This window comes from Pongo abelii, chromosome 7, assembly GCF_028885655.2.
Source record: "Pongo abelii isolate AG06213 chromosome 7, NHGRI_mPonAbe1-v2.0_pri, whole genome shotgun sequence".
Lineage (NCBI taxonomy): Eukaryota > Metazoa > Chordata > Mammalia > Primates > Hominidae > Pongo > Pongo abelii.
Window position 1 is genome coordinate 146,060,833 of NC_071992.2, and position 24,278 is coordinate 146,085,110.

The window sequence follows — 24,278 nt, forward strand, 5'->3', positions numbered from 1 at the left end:
GGCACTAAGCCATGTGCTTTCACAGATGCTGTCTGAGATAGTCCCAGAGCTCTTCAGGGTCAAAAAAACCCCTTCTTTCCCAGCCTCCACCAAGACCGAAGCACCCTCCATGACAGCCTGTGCTTGAGCCAAAGTTCAGTTCTGTCTTGTACTTTTTCTTTAAACTGAGCTGGACCACACCACCCAGAAGAGGCTATTTTGTCCTGAACCTCTTAGGTTCATATCTTTATGATCTTTCGTACACATAGGAATCCCGCCTTCCTAGGTCTAGGCAGGGGGCTGATGATCTTTAGTACACACAGGAATCTTTAGTACACATAGGAATCTTTAGTACACATAGGAATCCTGCCTTTCAAATCTTTAGTACACATAGGAATCCCACCTTCCTAGGTCTAGGAAGGGGGCTGATGATCTGCATGTTTAACAAGTATCCCCAGGTGATGTGTTTAGGTAGGTTGTCCCCAGAGCACACTTTGAAAGCATTTCTTCTTTTCTAGGCCATTGTCTTAAAGCCCCTTTTTTGGGACCAACACTAGCATGTGGCCCTACTGCCCTCTGCCCTCAGAACTCCCTGCTTCTGCCCTGATATCCAGGCCAGCTTCCAGCATCTTCATTTCAATAGCCCCTTGGTACAGCCTCCATGCACAGAAATGTGGGTTTTGTACCTCCCAGGTCACCTGACCATATTCCATCAGCCAAGCCATACACACTGACAGGTATGCCTGCAGGAGGACCCTTTATAAATTTGTCTTGCCCCTGTGAATTTCTCTTCTTGGCCTTCTGGATCCCAGCTCTCCTCTCATCCCTCGGTGCTTTTCCCCTAGCCCACCCCACGCCCTCGTACTCCACCCTTGGCCCCAAAGAACTCCATCATCTGAGCTGACTCCTTGTGCCCTAAGACTACATGGCAAGGGAGAGAGTCTTAAGGTCTCCAGAAGTTCTCAGGTGTCATACACATATGCGGTCTGGCAGGAAGGAGAAATTGAGCAAGTAAGTGCTTTTCAGAGTTTACAAAGGAAGTAGGCCAAATGGCAGGAGAAAATTCAATGATGTTGGAAATCTGACATGGAAGCCGAAATTAGCCTTCTGGAAAAAGGATGCTCCTTTAAGTTTCCAGTCTTGGCTTAAAGTTTTCTATGGATCATGCATACTACTCCATGCTAGAGCTGTGGTAGCTTGAATGCGAAATGAATGTCTTAAATAGGTTATGGCTAAAGGGGAAAAATGAAGAAACCTGTGCCTTTCTCTATGATGTGCTTAATTCTAGAGGTTAGGTTTTCATACTCCGACACAGCATAAAAAATCTCTAATCCATTTCTCAGAGATGCCTAGGAAGAAGGAGGCGAGGTGACTTTGGTTGTAGAGAATGGAGGGGCAAGAGCCCAGTGCATGAAATGAGCCAGTGTTTCAGGGGCTCAGTGATGAGCTTGGGCTTCGGAAGAAAAGGACATGACAGGAAGCAAGGTGATATGGACAGCACAATCTGCCATCGTTGGTCCTGCTAAGGGAGCACACATGCAGCAGAAGATCAGAGTGTTGTGTTATTCACTAGTGATAATTAGCAGAGAATAATATTAGTGCAGAAAAAAATGATACCCTCCCCAAAAAGAAAATCATCTTGCTCAGCCCCTCATTTTACAGATTGGAAAACTGAGGCCCAAAAAGAAGGAACCTACCCAAAAACATTGGCCTGGCTGGTCATCTACAGCAAAGATGAGAACAGCTGCCCAGTGAGCCCTGCTGCTCCCCAGCCCTGAGCATCTCCCTTAACAGTATCTGGCTTCTAATTCATCACGAGGCTTCAAGGGCTTCTGTGTTTGGCACAAAAGTGCAGCACTTTGACCTGCAATAAATCACTGTAGCTAATGATCTCCTTGCTCCTTGTCACTGTCTGTGGACAGCCTGTTCTCACTCACTCATGCAGTAAGACAGCTGAGGCCACTGCTTGCCTTGAGGGAACCAAGAGAAAGGGGGCATCAAAAGGAGGAAGCTAGATTTATATTCTTTTCCCCTCTCCCTCACCTCCTGTTCCTTCCTTCCTTCCCTCCTTCCTACCTCCTTTTCTCCTCCCTTCCCTGTGTCCCTTTTTCCTTCTGCCCCTCCCTTCTTCCCTCCTTTTTTCTTGTGTCACACAAATATGACGCTATAAACAAGCAATTTCTATGTTAAATCCCGATGCCACAGCCTTGATCATTTGGAATAGCCCCCTAATATGGTCACTTCAAGGTTGGAGTCTTATGCAGTGTGGAAGCACTTGGAGGCAAGCTTGGCCATTACCTCCTGCCACACAGCAGACTGCAAAGAGGCCCATGCCCTGGTCCCCCGGCCCTCCAGGTTGGACAGTTTCTGCTGCTTCGGGGCCAAGCTTTGGCCACAGGAATCCTTTGCCAGGCTGCCTCAGATCCCATCTGAATTGATGACCACCCAGCACCCTTTCCTGTGGCTCTTGCCTAGTATTCAGCTCCCTAGTATTCAGCTCCTGAATCTTCACTGCTATGGAACCTACAGATTCTGCTCGACTCCCCCAACCTGAGGGACTCTCATGCTGGCTTTAGGGTCTAAGTCAAGCACTTTCATTGCTTCTCATAGACATTGTGTCCATATATGAGACACGGCTTCTTCTAAGGACTCAGGCCTAAACCATTTGCCTCTCTGTGCTTCAGTTTCCTCTTCTATAAAAATAACTACCTACTCATAAGATTATTGAAAGGATTAAATAACTTAGTATTTAACAGTGCAACTTATTTAGAACAAACAGTGCAACTTATTTAGAACATTGGCTACCGTATAGAAAACACCATATAATCAATTACTATTATAACTAATGATGTGTTGCGGCTGCCAAAAAAAAAAAGTAATCATTCTTTAGGCTGCATTAATGGAAATATAATAAGTATAATAGTGGAGGTGACAGTCCTTGTATAATTGCCACTAATGAGATCACACACAGTATATCTCAATTTCAGAGGAACTATTTTAAGAGAAATTTAAATAAACTGAAGGGTATTCAAAGGAGATGGACCCAAATGGTGTAGATGAGCAACACTTTCTTATGTGAAAGGGGGCTGCATTAGTTCGTTCTCATGCTGTTAACAAAGACATACCTGAGACTGGGTAATTTATAAAAGAAAGAGGTTTAATTTACTCACAGTTCAGCATGGCTGGGGAGGCCTCAGGAAACTTACAGTCATGGCTGAAGGGGAAGCAAACACGTCCTTCTTCACATAGCAGCAGCAGGAGAAGTGCCAAGCAAAAGACAAAAAAGCCCCTTATAAAACCATTAGTTCTCATGAGAATTCACTCACTATCATGAGAACAGCATGAGGGTAACGACCCCCATGATTAAATTGCCTCCCACTGGGAACCTCCCATGACATGTGGGGATTACGGGAACTACAATTCAAGATGAGATTTGGGTGGGGACACAGCCAAACCATATTAAGGGCTGAAGATCAGAGATGGTTAATTGGATGCAGAGAAATGTGGAGTGAAGGGGAGGAGTAGAAGAGAGGGGGCATAGCATTTGTCTTCAAATATAGGAAGGGCTATTTTGCCATCTTCATCTTTGTGTCCCCGGGTCCTGGTAGGATGCTCGGCACTAAGGTCATGCTTAATAAATTTTATTGGTTCTACTTGGTTGAAAAGTCAATCAGGTAATCAATCAATCAATATATTCATATGGATGAACAGTGACCTGATATTGGAAATTATAGGGAAATAATAGTAATTAACATGAAGAAATTTTAAAAATAATTTTTACAGATAGGAAGGGAATTCCCTTGCTCTTGGAAGGATGACTCTTAGTGTCTGTTTAGGAAGGTGATGCTGCCGGAGGAGGGGCTCAGGTGTAGAGGAATTGAAACTGGATGATGTGGATGCTTTCCAGATTTTCTATTTCTCAGACAAATACAAATTTTCTCTACCAAAAAAAGTCAGAGGAATTACAGAGGGTTGCCAACTGTTTGCCAACAATGGATATTACAACTAATTCAATTATCATCCACTATCGCCATCATTCTGTAAAAACAAAAACCAAAAAAAGCACATTTTACCAGAGGGAAGAAAAGGAAAAACATGATCTCAGAAGAAAGGAAATGCTTTAAAGTCATAACCTTAGCTTTCCAAACATCACTCTTTTCCTCACTTTTCTGTAAAGCAGTGAAAACATCACTGAGCAGCACCAGTTTGAGGGTCTATATTTGAGAACTACTGAATTCAATGACTTCAAAGTCCTTTCCTGGCCCAGATACTTGCCGTTTCCAGTCCAAAAATGGAGCCAGGCACTTAGCATGCACTCAGTGTATATCTGTGGAAGAAATGATGGAATCACTTGCAGGCATTTGATTTTAGGCAACATTCCTCATCCTCAAGATGGAAACCCCATGCTACAAGTACAGAAGCAACTCCCCAAAAAGTTCATGGAGGAAAAAGTTCAGTTAAAACCATGAGGACAGAAGAGAGGCTACATTGCTCTGTTCCAGCTGACCTTTGGAAAACCATATTCTCTCTACCACCTGTATTTCCCCCACCATTAATGAACACCCTACTATTTCCATAGTATTCAGCTGTTAATAGGGCACTTATGTTCATTACACCATTTGTTCATTTATTAAACGTTTATGGAGTATTCACTGTGTACCAGGCACTGTGCTAGGTTCTGGAAAATAGAGAATATTTAATAATAAAGTGTTCTCTCTCCTCCAGACATGGTGATACCCCCATTCTGTGCTCCCCAGGCATCATTACCTGTCACTTCCCCTCACGGCACTGTAAACTCCTCCAGAGCAGGGGTTGCATCTGTTTATCTCTGGATGCCCAGTGCCTGGAAGGATGAAGTGATCAGATGGAAAGAACCAAAACAAGCTCTGCCATATTCCCAGCCTGGATAGAAAAAAAATGCCCAGATAAGTAATGTGGCTGGTGCTGATCAGGCATCTAAAAAATATTTGATTGGATAAGCCCTGAATGCAAGGATGGCTACACAATCTGCAGGGCCCAATAGGAAATGCAAATATAGAGCCTCTTGTTCAAAATGCAGGGAAAACATGACCTCATAAGAACTAAAATATAGAGCTTTTTTTCTTCCTTTCATGGTTTTTTTTTTTCAGTTAGGCATGGTGAGGGTTTTGTATTTGTTACTCAATATCATTCTAAGGAAAAAAATCTAAGTACCATTAATTTTACTGTTCTTTATATTGTGCCATGCCAGTTTTAAATGCAAATATAAGAGCATTTAACTCAAATGCAGAATCACCAAAATTATATAATTCGAAATTGGTAGTCTGTATTTCATTCTTACCAGAACAATGGAAATAGCACAGAGCTATTCTTACCAGAACAATGGAAACAGCACAAATGTTTTTATTACATTTCTTGATACACATATGTTCTACCAATGCTTTCTACCTTTGGTTTACTGATGAGTAAGGAAAGACTTCAAGGAAAGGAAACCATGGCTCATCTTATCTTTGCTTTTCATCAACCATCATTCTTGGCATAAGTGGTTGACTAATACAAGGAAGTAGCGCAAATAAAAACAGAGATAAGAGGATAGAATTCTTTGGTGGTTCATGCTTCTTTGAATGCCATTGCCTTCTTTTTGCACTCAGAGTAAGCTCTAGTCCAAATGGCCTGTCTTGTATGCACTTTAAGTCATGCTGATCTCCCAGGCATCGTGAGTCCACCAGAGTTCTGTGCTCATGGGCATCATGAATGCCCCAATGTGAATGGCATGGTGAGGTACTGTGGACACCCATACTGTGCATCTCTCCTCTGTTCAAGTGTGTGCTTCACTGTCCCGTTGGACTCCACTTACAAAACGTAAGTTCAAAGATAAAAAGACTAAGAATTTAAGACTGTGGCAGCAGAGCATTAAGCCAAGAATGAGTCATGGACAAGCTCCTAAAGCCAGCTCTGCTTAGAGGGGCCCCAGATTTCACAGCCAAGGGAACGGTTCCTGAAAGCTGACTGAGATGTTGAGTCCAGAGCCCTAAAGACCCAGGCTAGTTAGGCCAGGTAAAAAGGGGAGATTGGTTGCTTATGGGAGCTGCCTTAGCAAGGAGAAAATCACCCCAGGCTCTGCAGAGAAAATGGCAAATGAGCTTCTGTCTCCCTGTAGGACTCAGAGAGGAGTTTGGGATGAGAGGCAAAAGAGAGCAGTTACAGTCCTCCTACACTCAGCCTCAAGGAACCTCCTAGAACCCAGAAAGGGAAAAGTAGCCAAGACGACATTCTCATATTCACCAGGACTCTGAGGCCTGAGCAATTTCACTGCTAGCCATAGAAGGACCATCTTTCACATTGGTGATAGTTGTCATGGGAACGGAAGTTGGGGCAATGGATTCAGCACTGGCCACGCGGCCAAGTGGGTTTTCTCCTAGGACAGGGCCTAGGACACGGCCCACTCCTGGACTTTATTCAAGCCTTGCTAGATGGAAATTGGGAATGCCATCCTTAACTAACAGCAAACAAAACAGCTGAAATGCCTCTTCTAGCACCAAGTCTTCTTCAGCTGTAGGTGAACCATTGGTTTTCTCTCTGGTTCACCAGCCAGATGTTGAAAACCTTTCCAACTCTGGACAATGGCCCATGCCACCTTCTGGCTGAGTGTCCTTGGCTAGGTACCTTTATGGGCCTCAGTTTCCTCATCTGAATATAGGGGAAATAATGCCTTCCTCAAAGAGATGTTGTGGAGGTTAAACGAGGTAACACATGAAGAAGGGAGTATTCTCTTTGTTTTTCCTTACATGTCCCCCTTCATTTTGTATATTCTATGTCCCTGTTCAGAAGCATTCCTGCTCTCTGTGTCCAAGAAGGTCCTGAACAAATCTTACCCCATCCATGGTGCTTCTATTTCCAGCTGTCCCTGAATTCCCCATTTTTTTTTAATCTATCCCACACATTGGAGCAATTGGTTACATTCAGCTGGCTGAATGCTACTGTGAAAAAGGGACGAATGGTATTGGAGGAATTTCTAAACTCAGTAAGTCTCAGTAGTGTTTGTTTACTTTATCATCAGAGTCCTCAGCACAAATCCTGACACATCAGAGGCACACAGTAGATTGAATTATGACAGTGTTCAGCTTCAAACTCTTTTAAAAAGTTTCCCTTTGGCCTCAAAAGGTAGATGATAGATAGATAGATAGATAGATAGATAGATAGATAGATAGATAGATAGATAGATATAGATAGATGATAGATAGACAGATAATAGATAGATGATAGACAGATGATAGATATAGATGATAGACAGATAGTTGATAGATATAGATAGATAGATAACAGATAGATGATAGATAGATAGATAGATAGATAATAGATATGGAGATAGCTATTTATCTCCACACTTCCATCATGGCCTGCCAAGGCTCTCTGCATTATGTGGCCCCTTCCCAATTCTCTGTCCTCATCTCTTGTCATCCTTCCCCTCCATCATTACTTTCCAACCCCATTAGCCTGTTTTCAAAATGTCTTCTCAAAAATGTCAATCTCTTTCCTACAATAAGGCTTCACGTATGCCCTTCCCTCTGTCTGAAATGACCTTTCCCCACTGGTGGCAGCGCTAGTTCTTTCTCGCCATAGAGGTCTCAGCTTTATTGTGGTGTTCTCTGATCATCTCATCTAAGGTGGTCTTTCAAGTTTCTGTGATGTTAGAAACTATGTCGTTGTTGTTCATCTCTGGGTACCAGCATTTAGCATTGTGCATGACACACAGTTGGTAATTAACAAGTTGAATGAATGAATGCAAGCATATATGATAAATGAAGTAAATATTATTTTTTTCTTCTCCTCATGCACGTATTTTTTTTCTGGGTGCTTTGCAAATGCAAACAGTATCTTCCACTAGAATGCCAGCAGGGTGAGCATTATAGATTTCTTTTGTTTCCAGTCTAGCATGCAGCACAGTACAGTGCTTGTATACAACACTCAAAGAAATTTTGATGAATGAATGAATTATTAAATGAATGAGCAAATGGGCACGTACCCAAAACTTGCTGGACTGAACTGAATTAAGTAGACCTGCCGGCATAAAGGAAGTGCCACGTCCTTGCACCGGCCAACATGTGTTCTGCATTTGTCAGTGATGCTTTCTTGTGTTTGGTGTGTTCACATGGTCGTCACCATCAGCCTGCTAATGGGATCATAAAAGAAGGGGAATCAGGGTCCTGGGCTTTTTCAGAGTCATCAGCTCAAAGCCCTTTTAATGTGAGTTCCTGATTCGATTGGGTGTGGAGAGAAGAGAAAAGGTGATAAATGGCCCAAATACAAGGAAAATTCAAATACCTGACTTTGTTCTTATCTCGGGAAGAATGTGACAGCCTGAAAGAGTCAGCAGCAGGCATACTGAGTCATGATGAACTAAGAAACTCAAGAATGTCCCTTGATAAATGTTTGCTGGATGAATGAATGCTTCTGTTGCTTATTACCTTTTAAGTGAATAGGGTCAAAGGTTGCTATTAACCCAAGGCTCATGGGGGAAAGATATTCTTTGTGACCTGGCAGGAATTATTACCAAGGGCAGACAAGGCCAGCAAGTTCACATGGCTAATGAAGACAGGGTCACAGGTTTGAGGTCCCCTAGAGACTAGTTATCTGCAGGCAGAGGGAAAATCTGCTTCACAGCCATGTCACATGCCCTAATGCTGGGCAACCGTCTTGCAGATTCATGCATTCCTCCTGGACCATCTCGTCCAGGAAGGGAAGGTGTAGGACCGATGCCTTTGCTGAAACCCCTCATCAAAGGAAAACAATCAAATATTTGTTTACATTTGATTAGGACATGCTACTGGTGTTGGTGATGATGATTATAGTAGCATTTATTGAGTAGTTACTCTGTGACAGGTGGTATGCTAAGCTCTTTACATGAACTTTTTCACTTGATCTTTACATGCATGTACAATCATGCCACCTTACAAATGAGAAAACTGAAGTTAACAAAATTACTTCACATCCACTCTCTTACCCATGTCATCTAGTTGAATTCATGGCAGCCTTGCAAGATAGAATTTATTCTCTTTCTTTTACAGATGGGAAAACTGAAGGTGGCAGAGATTTGTTGATTTACCAAAAATTACTTATCTGGGAAGTGGCAGAGCCTCCTACCAGATTCCAAAAGTCAGTTCCATTCTCTTAGCTAGGACAAAACAGAGACCATTTTTTGATGAGTAGATTAATAACATGGTCTTTACACATGAAGTGTGATGAGTTCAAGACCAAGGAAAGCAAGGCTGACCGTTGCAAAGAATTGCCATCTAAGAGGTGACCTGACCCAACCCAAACCCAGGGGTTTCAAGGCTGATGAGGGGGCACAATGAGATACAAAGGGAGAGACCAAGGGTCCTTCCTGCAAGCCCAGTTTTGCCACTTACTGTGTGTGCTGGGCAAGTTACTTGACATCTCTAGGCCACTAGGCACTGCTCTAAATGTTTTAAACATACCAACTGATTTAGTCCTCATACTACCATTTGAAGTGATCATTAGTTAACCTCATTTTATGAATGAGATAACTGAAAAACAAAGAGACCAAGCAGCTTATCCAAGGTACCCAACTAAAACGAGGCACAATTGGGATTTCGATCCAGGTAGTCCAGTTATAGTGCCTGTGCTCTGAAGAGTCACAACATGCTACTAGAAATAATGATAAAAGGGCCTGGCATGATGGCACACATCCATAGTACCAGCTACTTGGGAGCCTGAGGCACAAGGATCACTTGAGCCCAGGAGTTTGAGGCCTGCCTGGGCACCATAGCAAGATCCTATCTCAAAAAATAAACATCTTAATTAATTAAGAATAATAATAACAGTAATAATAATACCTAGTTCATAGGCTTTGGGGGATAGAATGCATACAAAATGCATAGCAAAGTGTCTAACATGTAGCACTTATTCAATACATGGCATATTTTATCATTGAATACATTTCTACCTTAGGAGCTTTATTTTTCAATAGGTATACAGGAATATCATGATTAGCTACAGTTAGATGATAAGACTGATGGATGGTCCAGGATGGTCTAAGACTTGAAATTAAACATTTCGTGCATGGGCCAAGCTACAATTCCCAGAAAAGCATCTAACTCAGCAGGCCAGTTCTGGTTCTAGGCCTATTTCCTAATGATGGGTTCTAGTTTAGGGTTACCAGCAGTCACAGGAATACAAGCAGCAAGAAAACAGGGGCAAGTTGTACTCTACACAAGTCTATATCTAGGAGGTCCATCATCAGCCACCAAGACCCGAATCATTGGGCTGCAGCTCCAGGACAAGGCTATAAATCCTGGGGAGGAAGATCCCATGAGGGCAAGGCAGGTCTGGGAAGTAGATATGTTATGAAAACAAGGGCTTGGGCACAGAGACTAAGGGAGAGATAGGTGGCTGGGATCAAGATAAAGTTTATCCCAGTTACCAGATAACTGGACAGATGATAAATATTAGACAGGCAACCCAAGTGAGACCTGAAATTAAGTTTCATTTGACCCATCTAGAGTTTCTTAAAACTCTCCTGCCTTGGGGCAGCAGGGAGGCTCAGAGCTTGGCATGAGGGGAGACATAGATGAGGCTCAGAGGTTCCAGCTGGCAGTGAAGAGCTCACCAAGGCTGGGATCCAGGCATGGTCCAACACATTCAGACTGAAGCTGGATGAGCAACTGTCAGGGATGTTGGGGTGAGGAGGATGACCTCTGGTAAACGGTTGGATCAGTGATCTTTGCTATGCCTTTAACTCTGCAAACCCTTGAATGCAACAGACTCACGCACTTTTGCTCTTCACTCCTCCCTGGATCCTCATGAACTCACTATGGACTAAACAGAGACTTGCTAGAACCGCTTTACACGATAGCACTTTTGTTCCAAATGTGGAGACAGCACAATGCTCTAAGAGCTGAACCTGACAGAGATGTCTCTGAGAACAATCTCCCTACAACAGCAAAGCCATCCTGAAACCTACAATTTCACAGCCGTGTGTCTGTTTTCAAAGGTGATGCGACTGGCCGTGGGGAGGCAGGAGCCCCAAGAATGGTGCTGAAGCTCTCAAGGAGCAAGGAGGGGACAGTCCCAGCCATCAATGGAGCCTTGTGGCCTCAGTGGAAAGGGAGGAACGCCCTGTCTCAGGAATGCAACCTCCAGAGTGCAGAAGACAGCCACGCTTTGCCATTATGAAACCCCAAACACTCTGGGTGTGGTGAGACTTTTAAAAGCCTATTCTGCTGTCACTGAGGAGCCTTGGAAATGTGGAGAGCATACCACCCAAGGCCATTAAATACCCAGACAGCTCCGGACAGAGACAAGAACAAGGATCCAATGAGCTTGAGGCAGAGTGTCTCAAAGAAATAAACATGCGGTGAAGGTATTTCCATAGCCAGTAAATACTGTCTTTCAGGGGGTTCAGAAGGAGACCAAACAGCCTGCCCCCACCATCCCCCAATAAAAGAGTGACACTGTGTATCTAAGGAGTGAGCGGCCAGGCACAGAAGCCAGATTTCCCAACCACCCTTTAATTTATAGGCTATAAATGATGGAGCCCATGATCTATTGCCCCTGACTCAGGGGGGATTTATTCTGACTAAGAGCACACACAGAGCCCACTGATATAACTAATGGCCTTGGGTGGAAAAAGGTCGGGCTCTCACTAAATGCTAAGTAAAGACGTTTGGAGCAGACAGTTATAATACTGAGAGATGATTCCAAACATCACATGAAGCAGCAAACACTACTCATCTCAGCTGAGGTCAAGCTGCAGGGGAGAAAAACCCGGGATGCTGCAGACAGGGAGTGACAGCCTGAAGCAATTGGCAACAGAGCTTCATCTCTCACAACCTTTCCATTTTACATCTTTTCAAGTGTGCCTCTTACCCGAGCTTTCACCCATCAAAGCCCACTCTCAGGTAAAGGTTGGATCCACTCCTTCACACTAAGCTGCCAGTGCTGGGAGGGCCTAAACCTCGTCTGTCCCATGATTATTGCAGCTCCAGAGATAGTTCAGTGCCCATCACAGAATGTGGGCTTAATAAATCTTTATTCAATGAATAAAAAGACAGAAATAGTCTGTTTTTATTCATTCACTCATTCATTCATTCCTCTGTCCATCCATTCATCCAGCCAGTGTTTCTCAAAGGGAACTTGTTACAAAGAGAGAGGTTCTTTCATGACCAGTGCCAGGAAGGCAAAAGAGACTTTAATAATGTTTTATTTTCACTGTGTATCTTATTGCTGTCATCTATCTATAGCAAGCGATACTGATTTTCCATTTATGGTAGTGATTTCAAGTTTCATTTTGTCCAAATTTCCTCCTCCAAAATAAGAAGTCGATTTAAATAAAAAAAAACTTCAGTAAATAAACACACAGATTTTATAATTATATGGCAAAAATCTTCTAAAATAAAGACATTCTCAGATGAAAGATAGCTAAGAGGATTTGTCATCAGCAGACCTGCTTGAAAAAAATTGCCAAAGGAAGTTCTTCAGGCTGAAGAGGAATTATATCAAAAGGAATAAAACTTCAGAATTAAAAGAAGAGTGGCATAAATGGAAATAACTTGATAAATATAATAGTGATTTTTCTTCTCTTAAATTCTTAAAAATATGTACGACTATTGAAAGCAAAAATTCTAACATTGTCTGGGAGGTCTCCAATGTAATAGACATAATATACATGTCAATTATAACACCAAGGGTAAGGGTAAAATGACCTGAATGATGGTAAGGCATCTATGCTTTACCTGAAGTGATAACATATTAACTCTAAATAGAACATGAACATTTAGGTGTGTATATTGTAATGCTCAGAGAAACCACTAAAACAATATAAATATTATGACACAGGGTCATAAACAGTGTCTCTTCCCCAAGCTAGATGTGAAAGCCTTATGATTTTCTGGGCAGTAGATAGAATCCTCAGAGGGTCTTCTTAACTCAGTAGTGGAAAATAATCAGTCCTAGACTAAACACTGTTCTGGCCCAGCCTATAAAAAAGACATAAAAGCAACACTCCAAAAAATCTGTTTCCAAGTAACTTAACTGTGTCCCAGAACAAGACTCTGTAATATAGGAACACAAAAATATCCAGCATCAAACAGGGTAATTAGAGTCCTAAAGGAGAGTGATAGGAGACAGAAAAAAAAATTTGGAGAAATATTTCTCTAAAATGTCCAAATTTGATGAAATCTGTAAACCCACAGACAAGAATCTCAAAACCCTGAGTACAAGTATTGAAAGAAAAACTATCAACCTAGAATTTTATGCCCAGCTTAAAGGAGTTTCAAAATCAAACTAAAATAAAGTCAAAACAAAAACTTTTACAGATATATGAAAACTAAACAAATTTATTCACCAGCAAAGCTGCATTACAAGAAATAAAAAAAGACATCATTATTTAGGCAGAAGGAATACCATATCAGATGGAAATGTAGATCTACACAATTGAATGAATAACCCTGGAAGTGGTAACTGCATGAGTAAACATATAAGATTTTTTATTATTTAAATATCTTTAAACAAACTAGTCTGTTTAAGCAAAAACAATAACAATGTAGTACAGGTTTTATAACGTATGTACAAGTAGAATATATGTCAAAAATATAAGATTGTAAGGAGAAAAATAGATAATGCTATTGTAAGATTTTTATACTGTACATGAAGTAGTATAATATTACTTGAACCTAAAGCAACTTCTAAAATAACAATACAGAGTTACAGCAAATAAGCCAATAAAGAAGATAAAAAGGAATTCTTTTTTAAAAAAAATTACTCATTCCAAAAGAAGGCAAGAAAAAGGAAACAACATATGGACAAATTTTTTAAAAAGTGAAAAGATGAGAGACTTAAACATGCCATATCAAGAATCCCATTAAATGTAAGTGGTCTAAATATCCCAATTTAAAGGCAGAGATTTTCAGAACGTGGGAAAAAGCAAGACATAACCATATGCTTTCTACAAGAAATGTACTTTAAATATGTAGACACAAAGAGATTAAAAATAAAAAGGGAAGAAAAGATATAATGTATTAATACCAATCAAAAGAAAGGTGCATTTGTATATTATTCTCTTTGTAGCAATTGTAAATGGGAGTTCACTCATGATTTGGCTCTCTGTTTGTCTATTATTGGTGTATAGGAATGCTTGTGATTTTTGCACATTGATTTTGTATCCTGAGACTTTGCTGAAGTAGCTTATCAGCTTAAGGAGATTTTGGGCTGAGATGATGGTGTTTTCTAAATATACAATCATGTCATCTGCAAACAGAGACAACTTGACTTCCTCTCTTCCTATTTGAATACCCTTTATTTCTTCCTCTTGCCTGATTGCCCTGGCCACGACTTCCAATACTATGTTGAATAGGAGTGGTGAGAGAGGGCACCCTTGTCTTGTGCCAGTTTTCAAGGGAATGCTTCCAGCTTTTGCCTATTCATTATGACATTGGCTGTGGGTTGGCCATAAATAGCTCTTATTATTTTGAGATATATTCCATCAATACCAAGTTTATTGAGAGTTTTTAGCATAAAGGTGTGTTGAATTTTATTGAAGGCCTTTTCTGAATCTATTGACATAATCATGTGGTTTTTGTCATTAGTTCTGTTTAAGTGATGGATTACATTTATTGATTTGCAAATGTTGAACCAGCCTTGCATCCCAGGGATGAAGCTGACTTGATCATGGTGGATAAGTTTTTTGATGTGCTGCTGGATTCGGTTTGCCAGTATTTTATTAAGGATTTTTGCATTGATGTTCATCAGGGATATTGGCCTGACATTTTTTGTTGTTGTTGTGTCTCTGCCAGGTTTTGGTATCAGAATGATGCTGGCCTCATAAAATGAGTCAGGGAGGAGCCCCTCTTTTTCTATTGTTTGGAATAGTTTCAGAAGGAATGGTACCAACTCCTCTTTTACCTCTGGTAGAATTTGGCTGTGAATCCTTCTGGTCCTGGGCTTTTTTTTTTTTTTTTTTTGGTTGGTAGGCTATTAATTACTGCCTCAATTTCAGAACTTGTTATTGGTCTATTCAGGGATTGGACTTCTTCCTGGTTTAGTCTTGGGAGGGTGTATGTGTCCAGGAATTTATTCATTTCTTCTAGATTTTCTAGTTTATTTGCGTAGAGATGTTCATAGTATTCTCTGATGGTGGTTTGTATTTCTGTGGGATCAGTGGTGATATCAGCTTACAAGGGATGTGAAGGACCTCTTCAAGGAAAACTACAAACCACTGCTCAAGGAAATAAGACAGAACACAAACAAATGGAAAAACATTCCATGCTTATGAGAGGAAGAATTAATATCATGAAAATGGCCACACTGCCCAAAGTTATTTATAGATTCAATGCTATCCCCATCAAGCTACCATTGACTTTCCTCACAGAATTAGAAAAAAACTACTTTAAATTTCATATGGAACCAAAAAAGAGCCCATATAGAGAAGACAATCCTAAGCAAAAAGAACAAAGCTGGAGGCATCATGCTACCTGACTTCAAACTATACTACAAGGCTACAGTAACCAAAACAGTATAGTACTGGTACCAAAATATATATATATAGACCAGTGGAACAGAACAGAGACCTCAGAAATAATGGCACACATCTGCAACAATCTGACCACTGACAAACCTGACAAAAACAAGCAATAGGGAAAGAATTCTCTATTTAATAAATGGTGTTGGGAAAACTGGCTAGCCATATGCAGAAAACTGAAACTGGACTCCTTCCTTACACCTTATACAAAAATTAACTCAAGATGGATTAAAAACTTAAATGTAAGACCTAAAACCATAAAAATCCTAGAATAAAACTTAGTCAATACTATTCAGGACATAGGCATGGGCAAAGACTTCATGACTAAGACACCAAAAGCAATGGCAAAAAAAGCCGAAATTGACAAATAGGATCTAATTAAACCAAAGAGCTTCTGCACAGCAAAAGAAACTATCAACAGAGTAAACAGGCAACCTACCAAATGGGAGAAAATGTTTGCAATCTATCCATCTGACAAAGGGCTAATATACAGAATCTACAAGGAATTTGAACAAATTTACAAGAAAAAAACAAACAAACCCAACAAAAAGTGAGCAAAGGATATGAACAGACATTTCTCAAAAGAAGACATTCATGTGGCCAACAAACATATGAAAAAAAGCTCATCATCTCATCACTAGTCATTAGAGAAATGCAAATCAAAACCACAATGAGATACTACCATCTCATGCCAGGTAGAAGGGTGATTATTAAAAAGTCAGGAAACAACAGATGCTGGAGAGGATGTGGAGAAATAGTAACACTTTTACACTGTTAGTGGGAGTATAAATTAGTTTAACCATTGTGGAAGGCAGTGTGGAGATTCCTCAAGGATCTAGAACCAGATATACCATTTGACCCAGCAATCCCATTACTGGGTATATACCCAAAGGATTATAAATAATTCTACTATAAAGACACATGCACACATATGTTTATTGCAGTACTATTCACAATAGCAAAGACTTGGAATCAACCCAAATGCCCATCAACAATAGACTGGATAAAGCAAATGTGGCACTTATACACCATGGAATACTATGCAGCCATAAAAAAGGATGAGTTCCTGTCCCTTGCAGGGACATGGGTAAAGCTGGAAACCATCATTCTCAGCAAACTAACACAGGAACAGAAAACAAAACACCGCATGTTCTCACTCATAAGTGGGAGTTGAACAATGAGAACACATGGAAACAGGGATGGGAACATCACACACCGGGGCCTGTCGGGAGGTGGGGGGCTAGGGGAGGGATAGCATTAGTAGAAATACCTAATGTAGATGATGGGTTGATGGGTGCAGCAAACCACCATGGCATGTGTATACCTATGTAACAAACGTGCACATTCTGCACATGTATCCCAGGGCTTAAAGTATAATAATAAAAAAAAAAACTTAAAAAAGAAAGATGCATTTGGCTATATTAAATTCAGACAAAATAGACTTCAGATGACATAATATTATCACAGATAATAATGTTCATTTCATAATAATAAGAGATCAATTCATCAAGAAAACATAACAATTCTGAATGTTTATGCACCTAATAATAGAGTTTCAAAATACATGAAGTAAAAACTGATAAAACCAAAAAGAGACATAGAAAAATTGACAATTATGATCTAAGATTTCATTATCACTAACTCAGTAATTAATCAAACAAATTGACAGAATATTGGTAAAGAAACTGAAGACTTGATCAATACTATCAACTAACTTGGCCAAATTAACATGTATAGAATCCCCCACTCTATATACGCATAATACACATTTTTTTCCAACAGTACATGGAATACTTACTGAGGTAGATCATATTTTGGGCCACAAAATAACTCAATACATTTAAAAATGATTCAAGTGGCCAGGCACGGTGGCTCACACCTGTAATTCCAAAACTTTGGGAGGCTGAGGCAGGCAGATCACTTGAGGCCACGAATTTGAGACAAGCCTGGCCAACATGGTGAAACCCTGTCTCTACTAAAAATACAAAGATTAGCCAGGTGTGGTGGTGTGCACCTGTAATCCCATCTACTCAGGAGGCTGAGGCACAAGAATCGCTTGAAATCAGGAGGCAGAGGTTGCAGTGAGCCAATATCACTTCACTGCACTCCAGCCTGGGCAACAGAGCAAGACTCCATCTCTAAATAAATAAATAAATAAATATCCATGTCACATAACTACTCTAATAACAAGTGTTCTCATCCATAAATGAGAACAATATCTATCCTTTAGGAGTCCCTATGAAAAATTAGAAACAATATGTAAAAGAATATGAACAGAAAAGGCACTCAATCATGTAACTATTATAATGTGCTCAAGATAGCCAAGCTAGAAAGTAGACAGGATCCAGAGTAGAAGCCCTAGTCTGCCAAACATCAAAGCCAATACTTCCCAATATACAAATCAGATACCCTCACAGTGTTTTGGTGAGAACAAATAGAATAGTGCTTGTGATCATCCTTTGTAGGCTAAAGACCACAAATTCACATGTAGCAAATAATTACTATTATTATCAACATTCAAGATTATGAATTTGAGTATTTACAATGTTCTGATATTAGGACATATCAAAAAAAGTTTCTTTTTTTGTCTAAATTCTCATGTAATAGAGTACATTTTAAAAGCCAACAACTTGATTGTCTCCTGAGTACTGTAATAAATATACACACATTCATAGCCACATAAATATATCATGTATGAATATACATATAAGAATAATTCCACATACATAAAATATTAATGTTATTATATCTGTATATATACACGTTTTATTACATATTACATGTTCATGCACATGTGTACAAATAATATCTACATTTGCAATAATATCACCTTAAACACACACAAATATATAGTCAATAACAGATTTGCAATAGTAATGTCAGCTTGTACTTACATGTTAATTTATAGTTTCCAAAGCAATTTCATATACATCATCCCATTTGATGTTTCCAATTGTCCTACACTGTAGGTAGGCTAAAAATCATCACAGCAAAGCTTAGTGGGAAAAGCATGCCTTCTAGAATCAGGAAGATTTGGTTTCAAATTCTAGCCAGGTCTGTTGCAGAAGCAGACTCAGAGACATAGTGAAAATAAAATGGGATAAGTGCAGTGGGAAACTGAAATAGATACTGGGAAGCCCAACCTCAGGTGCACAAGATGGACAGGCAGAGAAGATGGGCTGGAAGAAGTTCTATCTGAACTGTCTTACAGAAGTGACTGACATAAGAGTAATGGATACCAGGGTATCAAGGCCCCACATGCAAAGGCACTGGGACAATAAACCATTTTTGTTGGTTTCACTTTTTCTTCTGGAATCCCAAACCTGGGTCTTCCAATGGCCCATTTTTCTTACCTATTCACCATGTTCTCCCTTCATGATTTTACTGGCTACATCATTTTTAATTATTGCCTCCCACTTTAGAAATGATCTCTCTGCATTGACTCAGTCCCAAATTTTCACCTACTAGGTTAGATGCTCAGCTATCAGTAGCAACTCAACATGTCTACAGTAGGTTTCACTCCCACCGCTTTGCCTTACTCCAAATCATTTTCCTGACTTCTTTGTTTCTGTTAAGAACAGACAGCACCATCTTCTTAATCATCTGGCTGAAGCTGGCAAATCCTACTGCCTTACTCTTCTCTCCTTCATCTACCACATCTTTTTGTAATTCTTCTCAAAAGCATCCCCAATTTTAATTACTTTACAACTGTTAGTGTTAAAGACATGATACTGCTCAATATTCTAGTGTACTAGCCCAGGATCTTCTTGTGGAAATGGTAGAAATTCCAACTCAAATTGCCTCTAATAAAGATAATAATTTGTGGGAAAATGTAACTGAAAATTAGACTTCAGACAGGGCTGGATCCAGGTCCTCATTATTACCAAATATCACTCTCCATATCACTGCTCTAGTTCTCTCTGACTTGACAGCACTCTCAGTCACTTTTTCTTATGTAATAGCAAACAGAACTTTGGGTTTACATCCTACCAACTGGCAACCCCATTGGTAAGAGGATGCCTCATTCATGGTTCCAGCAAACATTCCATGAATGATTGTTGTGGTTTCAGAACAATGCGCTGTATGTTTTCTCCTTGGCCAGACCTAGTTCACTAACCCCACCCTCAGAGTGGGGGTTAGATTAGCCCCACCGAAATCACAATGACTTAGAGCGGAAAAGACAGTCCCCAAAAGCAGAATTGAAGAGCTACTACCCTAAACTGAGAAAGGACAGCTAGTTGGCCAAAAAAAATTAAAAACATATAAAATATCCCTCCAGTATGCTCCTTTATGGTATTTCTTAATTCCAATTTCATTCCACTTTAAGTCACTCTATTCCCTGTTTGCAAATTAATCTTAAAGATACATTTGATTATTTCTTCCCACTGTTGATGACTCTTCAATGACTCCTCACTAGAAGCCCTATGGTGCTCAAGGAATAGCAATTTGCAAGCATGTGTGAAAAATTTCAGAGCCCTCCTTGAATGAGAGGGACAGATTTTGAAAGAGGTGAAGCTTTAATGAATAATCAATGTGGGTGAGTGAAGGAGTTAGAGTTTTCTTTCTGGTAGCCCATCTGGACACCTTGGGTTAGTGCAGCTTATAAACAAGTCCGTTACATAAGAATTCACCTGTCGTGGATGGGATTCATAGAAAAGCATCCAGAAAGGCAGAATTTGGCAGCTCTGATTTTCCTGTGTAGTTGTCAAAATCCTTATTTCACCTACTGGAGTCCTTTGGCCCTTCTACTGCCCCAGGAGAGCTACATGAGTTTTTCTCTCTTTCTCATATGTCATGAGCCCCACTAGAATGCAATACTATGAGGACAAGGAATGTGTCTATTTTATTGATGTCTATATTCCAATGCCTAACAGAGCACCTGGAAAATTGTACCTTTAATATTTATTGAAAAAATGAATGAATGAATGGTAAATGCCAAACAATGTCTTTCTCACTTCAACATATGTTAACCCAGTCTTACATATAGCATAGTCTTGCATACAGATGGATTTAACTTTTTTCAGAACACATTTTTAAAAAGGATTCTAGTCATATGTTTTTGTTTGGGGCCAGCGCGAAGTTTGAGAAGTAAGCTGATTTGAATTATCTATGCACCAGAGTTCTAAAATTGATAGCTTCTAATCATAAAACTGTAGAATGTTCATAAACAAGAGGGACGTACTCACCACGTTCTATTTTTCTGTGTCATTCCCATTTCAGTGTAAGCACCGCTGAAAGCAAACACCAAGAACATTTTCTAACAAATGTTATCTATTCTTAGATGTGAATCACGCCACTGTTAGCCAAACATGGGTAAAACTACCATCGTGCATGCACATCCTTCCTCCCAACCTAGAAAAATTCTACCCGTCCCAGGGTCTTCTGACCTTGACACTCACCCTCTGCACTGCTAGGTGGCCATCCGGGCTCAGCATGTAGCAGTTTTTTTTGTTTTTGTTTTTGTTTTTTGAGACGGAGTCTCTCTCTGTCGCCCAAGCTGGAGTGCAGTGGCATGATCTCGGCTCACTGCAACCTCTGCCTCCCGGGTTCAAGCTATTCTCATGCCTCAGCCTCCTGAGTAGCTGGGATTACGGGCATGTGCCACCACGCCTGGCTATTTTTTCTTTTTCTTTTTCTTTTTTTTTTTTTATACTTTTAGTAGAGACAGGGTTTCACCATCCTGGTCAGATTGGTCTCAAACTCCTGACCTCATGATCCCCCCGCCTCGGCCTCCCAAAGTGCTGGGATTACAGGCGTGAGCCACCACGCCCGGCCGCATCTAGCAGTTTTTTACTGCTTGGGAAACCTAGTGAATTTTAATGCTATTGATCAACTCTGCTCAAACTGAGCATGAACTGAGCAAAGCCCTGGTTGCTAGGCAGCCATTACAAAAGCACAAGGATTTCCAAAATAAAAAGAGACCCAGAGCACACTTGAATCAAGTGCAATTGCACTGTTTATTTGCGAGTGATTGGATTGCACCCCTACCTTGGTTAAATGGTTTATTTCTCTATGAATTACTCTAGAAAATACTACTACTCTAGCCCTTTCAATTTTTAACTAAGCTGAAAGTATTTTTACTTTTTCCAGACTCTCAGTGAGGAAAGAATGAGGTATGTTTCAATGCTGGAACTTCTAGCAAATAGTAGGTGTTCAATAAACACTTGTTGAATTAACTAATTAGTTAATATGTGGGCACAAAAGCTTGCTTTTGCATCCTGAGGCAATCATGGCCTCTGGGGAAAGCCAGGCTTGCTGTATCCTGAGGCAATCACTCACTCTGGAGAAATCCAGCCTCCATGTTGAGAGGGCACTCAAGCCATCTATGGAGAGACCACATGGTTAGGAACTAAGGCCTCCTGCCTACAGCCATGCAAGAGAGCCATCTTCAAAACAGATCCTCCAGCCTCAATTAAGCTTTCAGTTGGCTATAGCCTTTGCCAACATCCAACTGCAGTCACATGTAAGACCCTAAGCCAGAACCAGCCAAGTAGGCCATTCCCAAATTCTTAACCAGCAGAAAAAGGAAAATATAAGTTAAATGTTTATTATTTTAAGCCATTATGTTTTGGGGGTGATTTGTTATGTAATAGATAATACAATCTATTTGTTTATCAATAGATTGTGTTGATAACACAATAGATAATACAATAATTTGTTATGCAATAGATAATACAATCTTCTTTCACCTTGTGTGAGATGACAGCTTATTAAAATACAAACTCCTGGAAGGCAGGTTTTCTGTCTTATTCGCTCCTGTATTCCTGATATCTTGTATGCATCTAATAAACAATGAGTAACAACTCACTTAATGACAAGCTGGTTCCTAATTTTTTATAGAAAACTATATATGTTCACACACAGAAACAGAAGTAGAATTCTTCAATAAAATGACACTTTTTAGCGAAAAAGCATTAGATAGCATAATTACCTAAAAAGGAACTATTGGAAATTATGGAAAAAAATGTTATTAGAATTCACATAATCCCCCTCCCTTACTGGGGTGGGAGGGAGCTACATGTAGAAGGAATACAGGGTCTTGAAGTATTCAAAGAAAGAAAAATTAACAAAGGGCATACTTTGAGAAGCCCAGCTTCTCATGAGAAGAAAAAGGCATTGCAAGGTGGCACAGAGGGACTAAGATCTCAAGCTCTACTTGGAGGTTTTCTTAAAGTGCTCCTGAAGCAATATCATAAAAGGAATTTGAGAATACAAGGCCAGTTGAACAAGTTGACCCTTTAGCCCCTTTCTAACTTGAGCTGTTGTGATTGCTCCTGTCCTCTGCTAGCCTCAGAAAGCTCAAGAGGAAGACCATGCGGCCATCATTTTCCACATTCACATTCACACACGCTCTCTCTCCATCAAGTATCTTATTAGACTATCTGTTTGAGCACAAGCTAAATAAGTGTCCTCAAATAAGAGATGGTGAATAATGGCAGCAAGTCCCTCTCCTGTTCCCTGACCATAAAGCTGGTATAGATTAAAGGCAAAATTTATCCTCCCTGGAACCTCAGGTAATGAAGAGACTACCTGTATTCAAATCAAAGACACAGTCATGCGTTCTTTTCTTTCTAACGGCTCAATTTCCAGAGTTGATATTGTGTACTCTGCCACATGCTGTGAGGTATGTAAGAAAAGTGGCATGTGACCTGGCATCTCAGTTACTTATCACCCCCCTCTAGAGCCAGGGGGCAGTTCAAATGTGTTCGATTGCCCAAGATCTAAAAATTAAAAATAGTAATTTAAATGTCCCAGATCAGAGAATCATATTCTTCTCTTCTCTCCATTTGTTGGTTTTCAGTCTCGCCACGACCACAATATCAGGTACACAGCAGGCCTCTAAAACTCAATATTGCTATTGCTGTTAGTTCCATTCATTCAAGAAAAGCTTGTTGGGCATCAACTATGTGCTAGCACTATACTAAGTTCTTTATATACACTATTTAATTTATGTCAATAGCAATCCAATGCGCTGAGAAAAATGAAGCTCAAAGATTTTGAATTATTTACTGGAGGTTGCAAAGTTAGAAATCGGCCCAACTCCAAACCCAGGTTTTTCTGGTTAGCCCTGCTGCCCTAATCAATACAGTCTTTTAAATGAAGACAACTTTGTATCCACCAAGATAATGAATCCCAAGATTCTCACCACCCCTGCTTTTTTATGTGTTAACCAAGATTCCAATGTTTTGAAAGAGTTTAATTGCCTGGCTGAATTTATTTAGAGATAATATTTTTCTGCTTATGGAAAAATATTTGAAACTCCCAACCCAGGTCTTTGCTCAGCGTGAGACAATCAGATTTATCACAGAATCCATAATGATCCTAGCATAAGCAGTTGACATTTTATCAAGGCATGGCTTTTCTGAAATATGGACAATTGTTCTAAGTTCCTCATCATTCTGCTCTTACCTCCCAGAGATTTTTAAGGGAGACATTTAATACTATCAATGTAGTGTTTCAAGAAGGAGGTTCTATTCTGATATTAATATAAAAGGAGACCAGTGTTAGGCCCTCTGTTGGTGCCCCACTTCTCCCAGCCCACTCCATGTTAACCCAGCAAGGAGAAAGACATGGAAGAGGGGATGCAGGAGGACAGGGGGTGTCAGAGAGGAGATGGCCATGAATTCAGTAGGTCCGGAAGCATGTAAAGGAGAGTGGCAGGCAGCACCAAGCATCCTGCTGTTTGACAATGCTGCCACCTTCTGGCATATATTGGAAATTTACTAGAAAAATATTACTAGTCACTGTCATTTTATAGATAACCCACAAAGATGTGATCGGA